General features: G+C 40.1%; 1 long non-coding RNA gene across 6 annotated transcripts; it reads left to right on the top strand.

Annotated features, from left to right (window-relative positions):
* Positions 1–4023: 4023 nt before the first annotated feature.
* Positions 4024–11537, top strand: LOC135296112 (uncharacterized). Of its 6 annotated transcripts, none has more exons than XR_010358162.1 (6): positions 4024–4235; positions 4730–4887; positions 6466–6621; positions 7036–7401; positions 8386–8553; positions 8991–11537. It is a non-coding gene; the product is annotated as an uncharacterized LOC135296112 (long non-coding RNA). The 6 variants fall into 6 exon arrangements; XR_010358161.1 differs by lacking the exon at positions 7036–7401 and adding an exon at positions 7774–7844 and having other exon boundaries at positions 4074–4235; positions 8991–11536; XR_010358163.1 differs by lacking the exon at positions 7036–7401 and having other exon boundaries at positions 4112–4235; positions 6520–6621; positions 8991–11536.
* The last annotated feature ends 913 nt before the right edge of the window (positions 11538–12450 follow it).

Below are 12450 nucleotides of genomic sequence, written 5' to 3'. Positions count from 1 at the left end.
GGTATATAAGTTGTCATTACATGCTGAGCCATGCCTGTTAGAAAAATATCAGTGTCTATAGTATTCCCTATAGCCTAGATCTGATAAATACATCAGTATTGTTATTTTTTTCCAAATGGGGACAAACGTAATTGATGGAGTCATAGTGCATATCTGCATGTGGTTGATAGGGCAAATCCCCTCTCTCACTGGGTAATACAACCTTACCTAGACAGTGAAAGATCACATTGCCAATTCAGGCATGCACTTTTCATCGTGCCACAGCATGATGGAGCATTCCTGTGGTAGTCTTTCTGCGGGCAGAGATGGCTGTGATTTGTAAGTGCCAGTGTTTCAAACACTTTGTGAATAACTGGAGCCTGATTTGCTTTTCATTACCGATGTGAAGATGCAGGAGAAAGATGTTACTGTGCCTACAACAGTTTCTGCAACAACTGTCCTCCCAGCCTACAGGAACTACTTGTACCACATGTAATGGAGCTCAGAATCTGAAATGCTGTTTTCAGCCTTTGTAGTAACAGTGGTGATAACTGTCACCATGATTTTTAAAAACTCTATTAAATGATTGTTAGTGACGTGCCATTTTAGGAAAAAAAAATAATTTACTTGTCTTGTAAATCCATGCTGGCATTATTCTGATGTTTGCTTTTTAATTCAGTTGCTTTCTGTCTTCTCTTCTGGCCTTTGATGAGTCAGAACTCATGCAAGGACTGGCATTGTTGTATGTATAAATTAAGAATTTCCCTATTTTAGGAAAATATAGATGCCTTTTTCAAAATTGATGTAATCTTTTCTGAAGGATAATTTATGGATGTAATCTCACAATGAAACTACATATGTGACAGCTGAACTGCATCATCTTTGCTGGGAATAATATATAACTCTGTAGGACAGTGAGAGGAAAGATTTCTAGTGCTAACAGTGTGTATGGAAATCTGCATGGCATCTTCTGGATAGTATGGCCTGAGTCACAACAGCTGATACAACAGTAATATTAGTGAGTGAATGGTATACCCCAAACAAACTCTTCTAAGGGGTGTTTGCCCAAAACTCTGATACTGCTAGAAGAAAGTAACAATGATTGAGTTTGCTTTGGATGACTTTCATAATGATTAAATTATAACAAAGAAATTATCAAGATACTTTAGAGAAATAAATCAATTTGAAAACTAAGAAAAGCTTGGAAAGTAAAAAAAAAAAAAGGAAGAAAAGAAAGAGCTTGAAAATTTGTGATTGTGGAGAAAGATCTTGGAGTTAGTGGAAGAGAACAGCAACTTAGTAAGATGCCATGAGCATCCAGGTACTGGAGCAACAGTCTGACACAGAGACCCACACCTTGGGTGTGTATGTGAACTTGTACATACTTTTTCATCAGTGTGTCTTGGCAGACTGTAAGGACATACACATAAAACTAGAGAACCCATATCTTCATCAGCAGCTGTGGGTAATAATGGAGAACTTGTCCACAAATGAGGTTACGTGGTATGGATGAAGAAATACGTGGGTAATTTAAACAGGAGCTCCAGAGGAGTGGTGAGGGTGGCAGGGCGGATAAACTACCCACAGTAGGTATTAGGGAAAGAGAGGTCTCCTTTTAAAAGGAGAAGTGACATTGGTACACAAAAAGAGTGCATTCCAAGGTTAAAAAGAAGAGCAGAAACAGGAGCAGATAGAGGAGTGTGGGACATCAGCAGAAAGAACATTCTGGTAAACAGCTGAAAAAATGTAAAGGTTGAAAAAACTGGGCAAATATAACACAGCAGTTGACAACTAATGCTGGAACACATCGTTCCAGAGGAGGAGGAAAAGCCATGCAGCACTTTAGATGATTGCCAGCCAAAAAAAAGAACTGCATAATTAGAAAATTACAGTTAAGGGGAGCTTTCATGAAAACACATATTGTCTACACCCCACTGCTCCCCCCCCCCAATAAAAACCTCCCCAAATCATCATTGTAAACATAAGAAATCTTAATGAAGAGTAGATGCTGCTGAAAGAAGCTGCTTCCAGTTTAGAGGAGCAGTATTGTAAAGTATGTGAGGGAAGGGAGCAGGGGAGCTGAGGGGATTTCTTTGAGTGGTGACTGACTGTTTTCAGAAACTTGGACAGTGAATGGTGAGGTGAAAGCAAACCATTGCTCTGCTTTTAGCAAATTGGAAGCTGTTTACAGGAGGAGATCTTACATGTAGCTGCTGAGATAAAGTGTTTATATCTGCCTCTTTTCAGTTTTTTTTTTTCCAGCAGTCTAAATTTTAGCAGCAGGGAAAAAGGGAAATCATTTTAATGAAACAGGAGCAAAACATAATTCTGACTGAAACTAATCCCAGCTGCTTGAATAACCCAATGTTTGCTAAGGTGATTTTCTCAACCCCTTAATTTCAGGAAAAATGTGTATGACAGCACTCTGAGTATTCTCACCTGTACTTGGCTTTTCATATCAATGATGTATGCATTTATGACTCCTTAGAGGAGAAAGCTACCTTGACCAGAATATTCTCCTTTCTTTTTTGGCCAATGTTAAAGTATAAATATAAGAAATGTCTCCTTGAAACAGCAATTCACTATGTAAATAACGCTCCTGTCTTAGCAGGGAGGGTGATGGAGGCCAATTCCCTTCTCTAAAGCAGGAACATCCTAGTACAGTGCTCATGTTCTAAACAAGATAAACTCTTAGCATTAGCACATGAAGGGCTGTGGTAAACTGGAGTCTACTGCTAAAGATTAAAGATGAGAATGTTTTTCAGTACAGATGCTCCAAATGCTTTTATAGTTCATTTGGATATACAGGGCTGTGTGGCTTCTAGGGGAGAACTATATCATTTAGTGATATATAAATTTACTTACTTGGTAGGACAGGTGTAGCAGGTGGGTAGCAATACCTGCTCTATGAGTTGACCCCCCTCCCTCCCACCAATATGCACATGGAAATCAGAGCTTCAGCCCCAACAGCCTGGTATAGACCAGCCAAGTACCAGCGTGGGAGAAAGGCACTTGCTCTGACTGGTTCTGTGCTGCAGCCACAGTGGACAGCTCAGCTCCTGCACATGGTGACTCCTGTCCTTGAACTTTTGCTTCTGTAGATGTTAGACATCTGTGTATTATTACTTCCTTTCAAGCAGATAATGCCATAATTATTTACTGCTTTGTAATGGCTTTGCTAACCTTGTAGCCTCCAACCAGCTCTTGAACTTCCTCCATCACTGAGTGCAGCCCAGCAACTGAGGAAACCAGGTGGAGGTTGCTACCAATTGTGGTTTGTCTAACTTGTCAGGTTCTGCCCTGGTGTGTTTCGGAACAATGGGTATATTTGTTATACAGGTTGAACCAGGTGAATCCCATCACCTTATGCTGCAAGCAACCAACAGTAGTCCATTAATCTGTGTTTCTGGTAGATAGTATGAAAGCTGGAAAAGGTTTAAACCAATTGTCTGCAAGGTCTCTGTTTTGTTCCTGTGGAATCTTTTGCCTGCTTGGCTTATTTAAAATTGCTGGTGGTCAGATAAGAAAACCAATTTAGAATTGAGCCATGGGATTGATGGAAAAGCCTACAAATCAGTATTTTGGATGTCCAGTTATATAACCCCAAGTCTGCTAAGATGTCTCCATGAAAAGCTTAGGAAACAGTGGCTGCCTTTCAATGATCTTCATCACCTTTTAAAGCTTTCTTGACATGAGAGGGAGGTGTAAGATTTGCAGCTATTCCCAATATTGTATTTCTATGAGTCCTTGCTAGGAGAACACAAGCTGGTCCCCAAGACCTTGAAGCTCAGTGTCCTGTCCTCACTACAAAAGGGGCACTGCACGCGGGCTCCATTGTGCAGCTTCTTTCCAACAGGAGGAGCAACTTTTCTTAAGTGAGTCAATTGTCCAAGACTGGATTAGATCAATGTCTTGAGACATCGTGGAGTGTCCACGTCCAGCTGGAGGGGCACGCCAGACTTTGCAAGGTGGTGCCAGGCTTTTGTGAGGCAGTGCCCTTTCCCACCCCCCAGCCAGTCAGATCTGTCCACCAATCACACAGTGGGATGGTGCAAACACAGTTTCTCATTGGTAGAGCTTTCCATCACTCACACCCTGGCAGTGCCAGTCTGGCCTGTGATTGGCTGAGCCACCAGGAGTCCCGCCTGAGGGGCAGGCCCATGGAGGTTTAAAAGGGGCTGACGGGGAGACAGAGGGTTCTTTGGACTCTGCTTTCTCTGGAATTCTGTGTGGGGACCCAGGAGTTGGTGACTATTGTACATGTGTTTTTCTGTATCTTTTCTGTCTTTCTCTCTCTTCTCCTCATTCTCTTTACATGGAACATTTTTGGGTAACTAAACTTCTCATAGGTTTAAAAGTTTCTAGGTTAAATGGATTGAGTTTATGCTAACTTAATATTAACACTAACTACTGCTATAATAAGTGTTTTATTTTGAATTTGGTGTTGTCCTCTGCCAAAGTTCCTTAATTTTCTATATTTTTATCAGTAAACTTTTGTGTATTTATGACCTCTTGAGAGTATCTAGTTGGGATTTCTCCTTGCACCAAATTAGAGTAAAGGAACCTTTGGCTTAACTCCGGGGTTCTGGACTGTAACACCAATATTGCCTCCTATTGCAATGCCTATAACTCCAGCTGTGGTCATATATGGAAGTCACGCCTAAAAAGAGTCTATGTTGATCACTGAGCTGCTGACATTGACCCTGCTGGAGTGCTTTAAATGGCATTGAACTCCTTTTTGCAACTGCAGAGTCCTGCTCTATGCAATTTCTTCTGGTTCCCAAGAGACTTTTCACCATTATTGTGTCCTTGGAAGTTGTCCTGGCATGCAGAATGGATGTCTTGGACTTTTTAGCATTGTCAGCTACAGGAACTGTTTCTTGTCTCTCAGAAGGGTGGAGAAAGGAGGTGAGATGAGGAAGGATCAGGGGGTTGTCTGGCATTTCCACACCTGCAGGGGATGGCTATGAAGAGAGCTCATAGAACACTGTACTTAGGTGTCACATTCATATTTTCCAAAATATCCCTTTGCCCAGGATTTTTCTTCTGGGAAGCTAAGAAGCCTCAGAGAAAAACAAAACCAATAATTATCTCATTTGCTTCTCCTGTGTTTTGCTCCTTTGGAAGGTGTTTGGAGATTGTTTTTCAACAGGTGAAAACCATTCATTGGTTTTGGTTGTGTTTTGACTCGTTGGCAAATCAGTGCCAAGCTGTGTTGGGACTCTGGAAAGAGTCACGAGTTTCTTTATTATCTCTTTAGCATTCTGTAAGTATCCTTTCTGTATTCTTTAGTATAGCTTAGTATAGTATAGTGTTCTTTAATATAATATAGTATCATAAAATAAAAAATCAGCCTTCTGAGAACATGGAGTCAGATTCATCATTCCTTCCTTCTACCCTGCAAATACAATACATAGGCAGAGAAAAGTCTTTGAAATCTAGGCTTGAGGTTTTTATCTTCAGATGCAGCTTGAAAAAGGTGACCGACTGTTTTTGTGCTGCCTGCTTCAACTGACCAGAAGATAAAAGAAGGCTGAGCATACTATTGCAAGAGGGAGAACGAGCTGTCAGAAGCACGTGTATAATTCTGAAGGATGCTGAAGGGCATTTTGGCCACATAATCTGTCCCCTACTGTCTAATGACATTAAGTGCAACAGCACCACATGGATGGATAAGTGGTGATATGACAAGTTGGTACAAACTGTTCTTTGTCCCTTGAGTTGTTTTTAATCCCTGCAGGAAGAAAGCCTAGCTTTTCCCTGTTGCTGCAGTTTTATAAAACCGTACATAAATGTTTTCCTGTTTCTTTCATGGACAGTTTGTGTGTAATCTGCCCCAGCAGAAAAAGCTGGATGTGCACTAGTTCTGTGCTGCTCTGTTAATGTGACTCATGTGGTATTTCAGACTAAAAATGTGATACTATTTCCATCTTTCACCAGAGTAAGAACCTGCAACTAAGCAATATATAGCACAGCTGCTGAACTGCAGAGTTATTGGTTATAACTTGAAAGTACAGAATCTCTGAGTATTTTGTTTTACAAAGTCCCTTTTACAGTGCATCAGCTGCTGTGCACCATTTGAAAAAATTGATCAGATGCAATCATTCCTTCAGATGAGATTGACAACTGACATGGGCTGTCCTAATGGTCCACAAATATTCAAAGACCTGCTCTTCAAAAAACTGAAGCATATACGTATTAAATAAAAAATGCAGAAATGTTGAAACCTTTCGCTTTCAGTGATCCAAGCTGATGTTAACATTGAGATGTCAGTGCTATAATATCAATATGGCTCATGAATTCAAATGTTTTATAAACCTTTTTTTTTTTCCTGGAAGATGTACTTATGCTCAGCTCTTTTACATATGCAATGATTTGTGTAAGTTTTTATACACCTTGTCAGGAGCTAGGCTTTCTATACATTTTTTGAATTGAACAATAATGGAGCTTGACAACCTGTTATAAACCAGAGTTCTGTTGAGGCAGTGGGAAAGATGAGCAGTGGCATAGCTACATGGAGACTTACCCAATCCCCAACAGCAAACACAGCATGCTTAGGTATGACATGGCTTTGGAGTTCTGGGACAGTTGGTGTTGGAGTCATCTGGCCACAACTGCCAGTCGTGCAAGTGACTTTTGCAGGTGAGTAGGAATCACGTTGTCCCTTGGCTCCATTGGTGGCATTGTGGTGTGAGAGAATCCTGCCTTAGATGAATAATGTGTGTGGTATTCTGCCTGTGCTGCCCAGGGCAGGGTGTTGGCAGTGTTTCAGTGTGCCTGATATTGGTGTCACCAGGGTGTCACCAGTCTGGCTGGCCTGACCATACTGGGCAGAGCCTGGGTGTTGGCAGCGAGGCTTTCTATATATTAAAAGAGTGCAAGTATAAGCTTTCAATTCCTTGTCAATGCTTAAGCCAGCAATTAATGAGAAGCAATGTATTACAGTGTTGGAATAGGGGTACGACCAGGTAAACTGTTCATTTGTAATGGGAGAGTATTTTGGGTTGTTTTTCTGTACTTGTAAATGCTTTCCTTATTTTCTCTCTACCCTTCAAGTACTACACTTCTTTCATTCTACTGCTACCCAGGCAAGACTTTGATGAGTCCTAGGATATGCAGCTGACTTCTAGGGACTGAAACTGGAGCTTAGATCATTACTGTCAATATTCCATGTGGAAGAATGTGTTAATGTGTTTTTTCAGACCAACTGTAGGCAAGAGGTTTTATAAGCACTGTTAGAACAATGGGCCAAGGGAAGAATTCCCACCATAGAAAAGAACAAGCAAGTGTACCGTAAAAGACTGTTAAAGAACCAGATTGTTTAAAAAACTGTTTCAACCAACTTGCTTTTGTTTGCAATCCTGATTGGTTTTGAGATGCAGATGTGCTCTGATACTAAATGAAGAACTTTTCAAAGAAGGAGTAAGACAGCATGCAATATTTTGTGTTTATTTTTTTAATGAATAAATTTCAGAGAAACTGATGCAGCCTATGCAACTGCAATAACTAATCCTATTTATTCTGTTCCTAATGGGAACAAAACAACTGTTATATTGTCCTTCTGGGATTTTATCTTCACATGTACACTTCAGGTTGATGAGCTAGACAACAAACATATTGTATAGCAGCTATGCTCTTCTGGACTGCCTTCATTTATTTGAACACCAGCAGTCTAAAAGTGTGTAGTCTGAGCTTAGTAAGTACCCTTCATCTTTTCATGTACTGTTCATGTAAATAGAACTGTTCCTCTCCAAAAGATACTTTGTCTCACTTGCTTTTATAAATCTACCTTAGGATGAAATGGAGAGAGATTTTCCAAAAGAAGTCTGAATCACCAAAAAAAATTTACTGATGATCCACAGCAGGTGTTTGGCACAAAAGCACTTCTAATATTCTGTGTGGGAGGCCTGTGGTTAGTTTGGAGCAGTTGTGTACTGTCCCTGAATCCACTGCATAATAGTTTCCCTAACTCCAAGTTAAGTTAATTCACTGACAGACTCTGGTTAAACTGACATTTAGGATTAGGTTGAAAGGAATTTAAGATCAGCAACTTGCCATTATCCTTGCAAAACACTTGTAAAATAAAGATACGCACATTTTTAGGAAATATAAAAAACTTGAAAAATAACAACTTCAGTCATGATTTCTAAAACCATATTTATTAGTTCTGAAATTGAAAGTGGAAAAAAAAGAGCTTTATGTATTCATTCCACCCTCACCAGAATGAAAATAATCAGGTGTTAATTTGGATGTGAGAAATGTTTTCAGTTCTGCTTCAGAAAGTATTATTAAAACTTGATGGGAGCTAATGGCAAGCACAGGCATCAAGTATTAATAATGCTGGAGACCTAGCATAATCAAGTTGTAATAACTGCTTCCAAAGGGATGTTTTTGTCTTCTCTGCAGGGTTCAATTTTTTATCCTAGACAGAAGGAGAGCATCTGAGCAATAGGAAAGATCAGCCTCCCAGGCATGACAGTTGTGTCTGCTCCCACTTTCAAGTTATGCTCCCTCCTCTTTTTCTGGTGACGTGTCAGATGGATTCATGACAAGTACTAGGCCTCCAATAATAAGGTAACACTTTTCTTTTTTTAAGATCTCCTTTTGCTGTAATGCAGATATGTGTGCTTAGTGTGACCCTGGCATGGAGTTGAGTGTACATTATCATGCCAGAGATGAATTCACATTGCAGATAACAGTTTTAGATACATTCAGTAATCTGGGGCAGTAGCCTGACAACCCTAATTGTTTAAAAGATACCCTAACTTTTCAAGGGCAAGGTCTTTTGTATATAAGTACAAAAACAGTCAGACATTTGTAACTTTCTCTTACCCTGAGGGTTTGGAACACCTATAGAGAAATCTGTCACTTTGCAGCCTGCAAGAGAGGAACAAGAAATTGCTCTTATCAGGCTGGATCAGGGAGACTTATCACTTCAAAGGATGAATATTCTTGATGCTTCCTGAGGGTAATGTTCGTATTTACATGAGCACTTGCTGCCTCTTGCACAGGAGAGAGTTACCAGTTCTGCAGTCTGGAACTGATGTGAATTATAGGGTACTCCCTGAGACCCTGAGACATGTGAGAAGGTTATGCAAGCACACAGATGAAGGAACATCCTGGATTTTACTTAGATGGAAGATGTTTACATCCTTTCAGACTGTGAACCTACATAACTCAGAGTACTGGAGAAGACTCAGTTGTAGAGGTACCTGGAAGAATATGCACAATCCCTCATCTTCTCTGTGGATTACCTGTATTGCTGGTTTTTTTGCAGTTTCAGAGCTTTTGGGAATTGCTTTAATTCTCAGGAAAAAGAGTAAGGAAATGGTGAATGATATGACAAGATACAAAGAATTCCAATTAGTGGCACAAACTACTGAGTGATTTGGTCACTGAACTGTGTAGGTTATAAAAGAAGTAATTTGATTTGTGTAGTGCTTTAAGGGTTCTCCCCATCCTCTTAATTTTTTTTCCACAGGAAATTGCTCTTTCAGAATGTCCATTTCCAGAGGCAGGAGTGGTATGTTAGTCTCTTTCTAAGAATAATTTTTAGAGAGGGGAAGAAGTCCCTTAAAAGGACAGGAGAAAATACTGGTGTGGCAGGGTAGTATCTTAGATTAATTATGAGTTAATGGTGTTCAGGACTCACCTGTTGGCTGTTTCAATTTGCTACAACACCTGACAAGACTCAGGCTTCCTAAACCCTTTGTTAACTCAAAGAAGCAGACAATCCCTGCTAAAGTCAGTCTGGTAACAGTATTGTCAGTTTCTCTCAGGTGTGAGGCCCATTCAGGTGTTTCAAAGTACTTTGGGTAAACTGACATTCTCCTTTCCACAGCAGATTGAAAAATTCCTAAGAATAGAAGCTCCTTGCTGGTGGCAAGGAGGTATTACACAAGGGGAATTAATGTGAATGTAGGGCACAGGCACTCATTGATTAGACAAATCTTCACAAATGAAGGAGATATAAAGGCAAAAAAAGTGTTTCAATCTTTGGCCAAGTTTCTTTATTATTCTTTACTTGTACATTTGAGCCAGTATCTGGGTGCATCACTGAAAAACAGGAAATGAACTCTTCAAACAATTTACTAGGTTTGAAAGTCGCCATTACTTTATTACCAGTGCTGGATGTATGGGGAATTCTCCTCAAAGCATGCATGCCCACTAACCTAACAGGCCAGGTTATATTCCTCAAAGCAATACATATTCATCACATTTCCTGAACATATGCATATATGCTAACTGTTTTGGTGGACTTACTGGATATGGTTCAGGATCTTTTAATGAATCTTACCTCCTTGAGAGTATGTCAAATATGTGGTCAGGGCATAATGTACTTCTATTACTATTCTTTGTTCTGATGTACAATCCTTGTTCTCGAAACTAAGATACCTGCTGATACATATTAATCAGTAATATAAATAGATAAGAAGGCTGGCAAAAGACTTATTAGTCTTAATAGTCAGAGAAGCAGGGAGTTAACACAAGGCCACATTAATCTCTGGTATTTGTACAAATCACTCTGTGGTACAAAAGTAAGCATTAACCATGAATGCAGGGATCATACACTATTGTGCTAAAGTTAAAAGAATTTTCCAGCATCTTCACCCAGTGCTGTGTAGACTTCTTAAAGAACTATAACTTGATTGGTGACAGGTGTAGATCTGACAAGTGGAATTTCTTCATTTCCAGCATCTGTTTTTCACTTTGTGTCTTGAAACACACCTGAGACTATTGCCTTACTCATCAGATCTAACTGAAACTGAAGAAGCTTTATTTCCAACATATTTAGTGGTTTGGTGCTGCATCTTGGAAGATTTTTTTTTAAGTAAGAAAAAAGGGGATTTTTAACTTCAATCAAGATGCAAATCACTAAAAAAAATTCACACATTTCAGCTTATTGGGGAGTTCTGAACAATCTGATACCTGAACCATAATTCTTTGGCCTAGAAAAGATAAAATCTATCAGTATCAATGATCAAATTTGAAGAAAGGTGGGGAGTCACATTCACTGGTAATGTGGTGTCTTTAAGCTGTCATGCTTAAAAGCAGATAATGGTGTGGTGGGAAAGCAGTGTGGCTTGGAATAAATTTCCTCCATTCCAGAAGTTATACCACTTTGCCCAGCAGTCTCCCAGAATTTTATTCTTTCTTTCTTTCTTTCTTCCTTCCCCCCACCCCCACCATCTAACATACCATGTATATGTAATAACTCTCATTGCTATTAATTGTTCATGCTTTTGTAACTTTCTGGCTGGCAAGTGCTTCATCACCTCAGCAGCACTGTGAATCAGCAGGATACCAGCCATTAGTGCATAGTATAAAGGAGTAGCTGCTGTTATAGTGAAATCTCACAGAAACCTAATCAAATGATGGCTGCTCTGCTGTAAGTCGAAGTCTCTGATCAGTGATATCCAGTGCTTTTATTAGAAATTTATGTTTTCATTTCAGTTCCATTGAGACATTTAGAAACATACTAGATTGTACCAGGGACAGAAGGATTTGAGTTCTGTGTCTTTTCAGGGGTTGTAATAAATACGTTTTTACAAGTGCTGATTTCTCTGTGCTGTGTTTTTCTTCCTACACAGTGCTATCCTTTGTTATTTCTTCTATTAGTAATAATATTTTACTTTGAATTTAGAATTAATATTTTAATTTGCTGTTTATATCAACTAGTCTTACTGTGTCAGAAAATTTATGCTTCCATAATTTGGTTGTAGACATCTGTGTGCTGTTGCTTCAGAAGGCATCATTTTTATGCTTTGTATTTATCATATGCCTTGCATAGTACATGATGTACATATGTACAAGAGACCCACCAGACCCTTGAGAGGTGATAGAATCCAGGAATATGCTACACTGGAAGGGACCCATAAGGATCATTGAGTCCAACTCTTGGCTCTGTGCAGGATACCTCAAAGACCACACCATGTGCCTGAGTGTGTTGTCTGAATGCTTCTTGAGCTCTGTCAGCCTTGGTGCTGTGACAACTCCCCTGGGGAGCCTGTTCCAGTGCCCAAATACGCTCTGGGTGAAGGGCCTTTTTTCTAATATCCAAACTAAATTTCCCCTGACGTGACTGAGGCCATTCCCTTGGGTCCTGTCAGTAGTCATGAGAGTGAAGAGATTTGTGTCTGTCCTTCTGCTTGCACTTGTGAGGAAATTGTAACTGCAGTGAGGACTCCCCTCAGTCTCCTCCAGGCTGAACAGACCAAGTGACCTCAGCTGCTCCTTGTACAGCTTCCTCTCAAGGCCCTTCACCATCCTCATGGCCTCCTGTTGACATTCTAGGGTGTTTTTTATATTGCGGTGCCCAAACCTGCACACAATATTCAAGGTGAGGCCACCCCAGTGCAGAGCAGAACAATCCCCTCCCTCGCCTGGCTGGTGATGCTGGGCCTGATGTGCTTTAGGATTTGATTGGTCCTTCTGGCTGCCAGGGCACACTCATTTTCCCATCAGACACAG

Source organism: Passer domesticus, chromosome 3, assembly GCF_036417665.1.
Source record: "Passer domesticus isolate bPasDom1 chromosome 3, bPasDom1.hap1, whole genome shotgun sequence".
NCBI classification, from domain to species: Eukaryota; Metazoa; Chordata; class Aves; order Passeriformes; family Passeridae; genus Passer; species Passer domesticus.
Note: the sequence above shows the minus strand (reverse complement) of the source record. Positions and strands in the feature narration are given on the sequence as shown.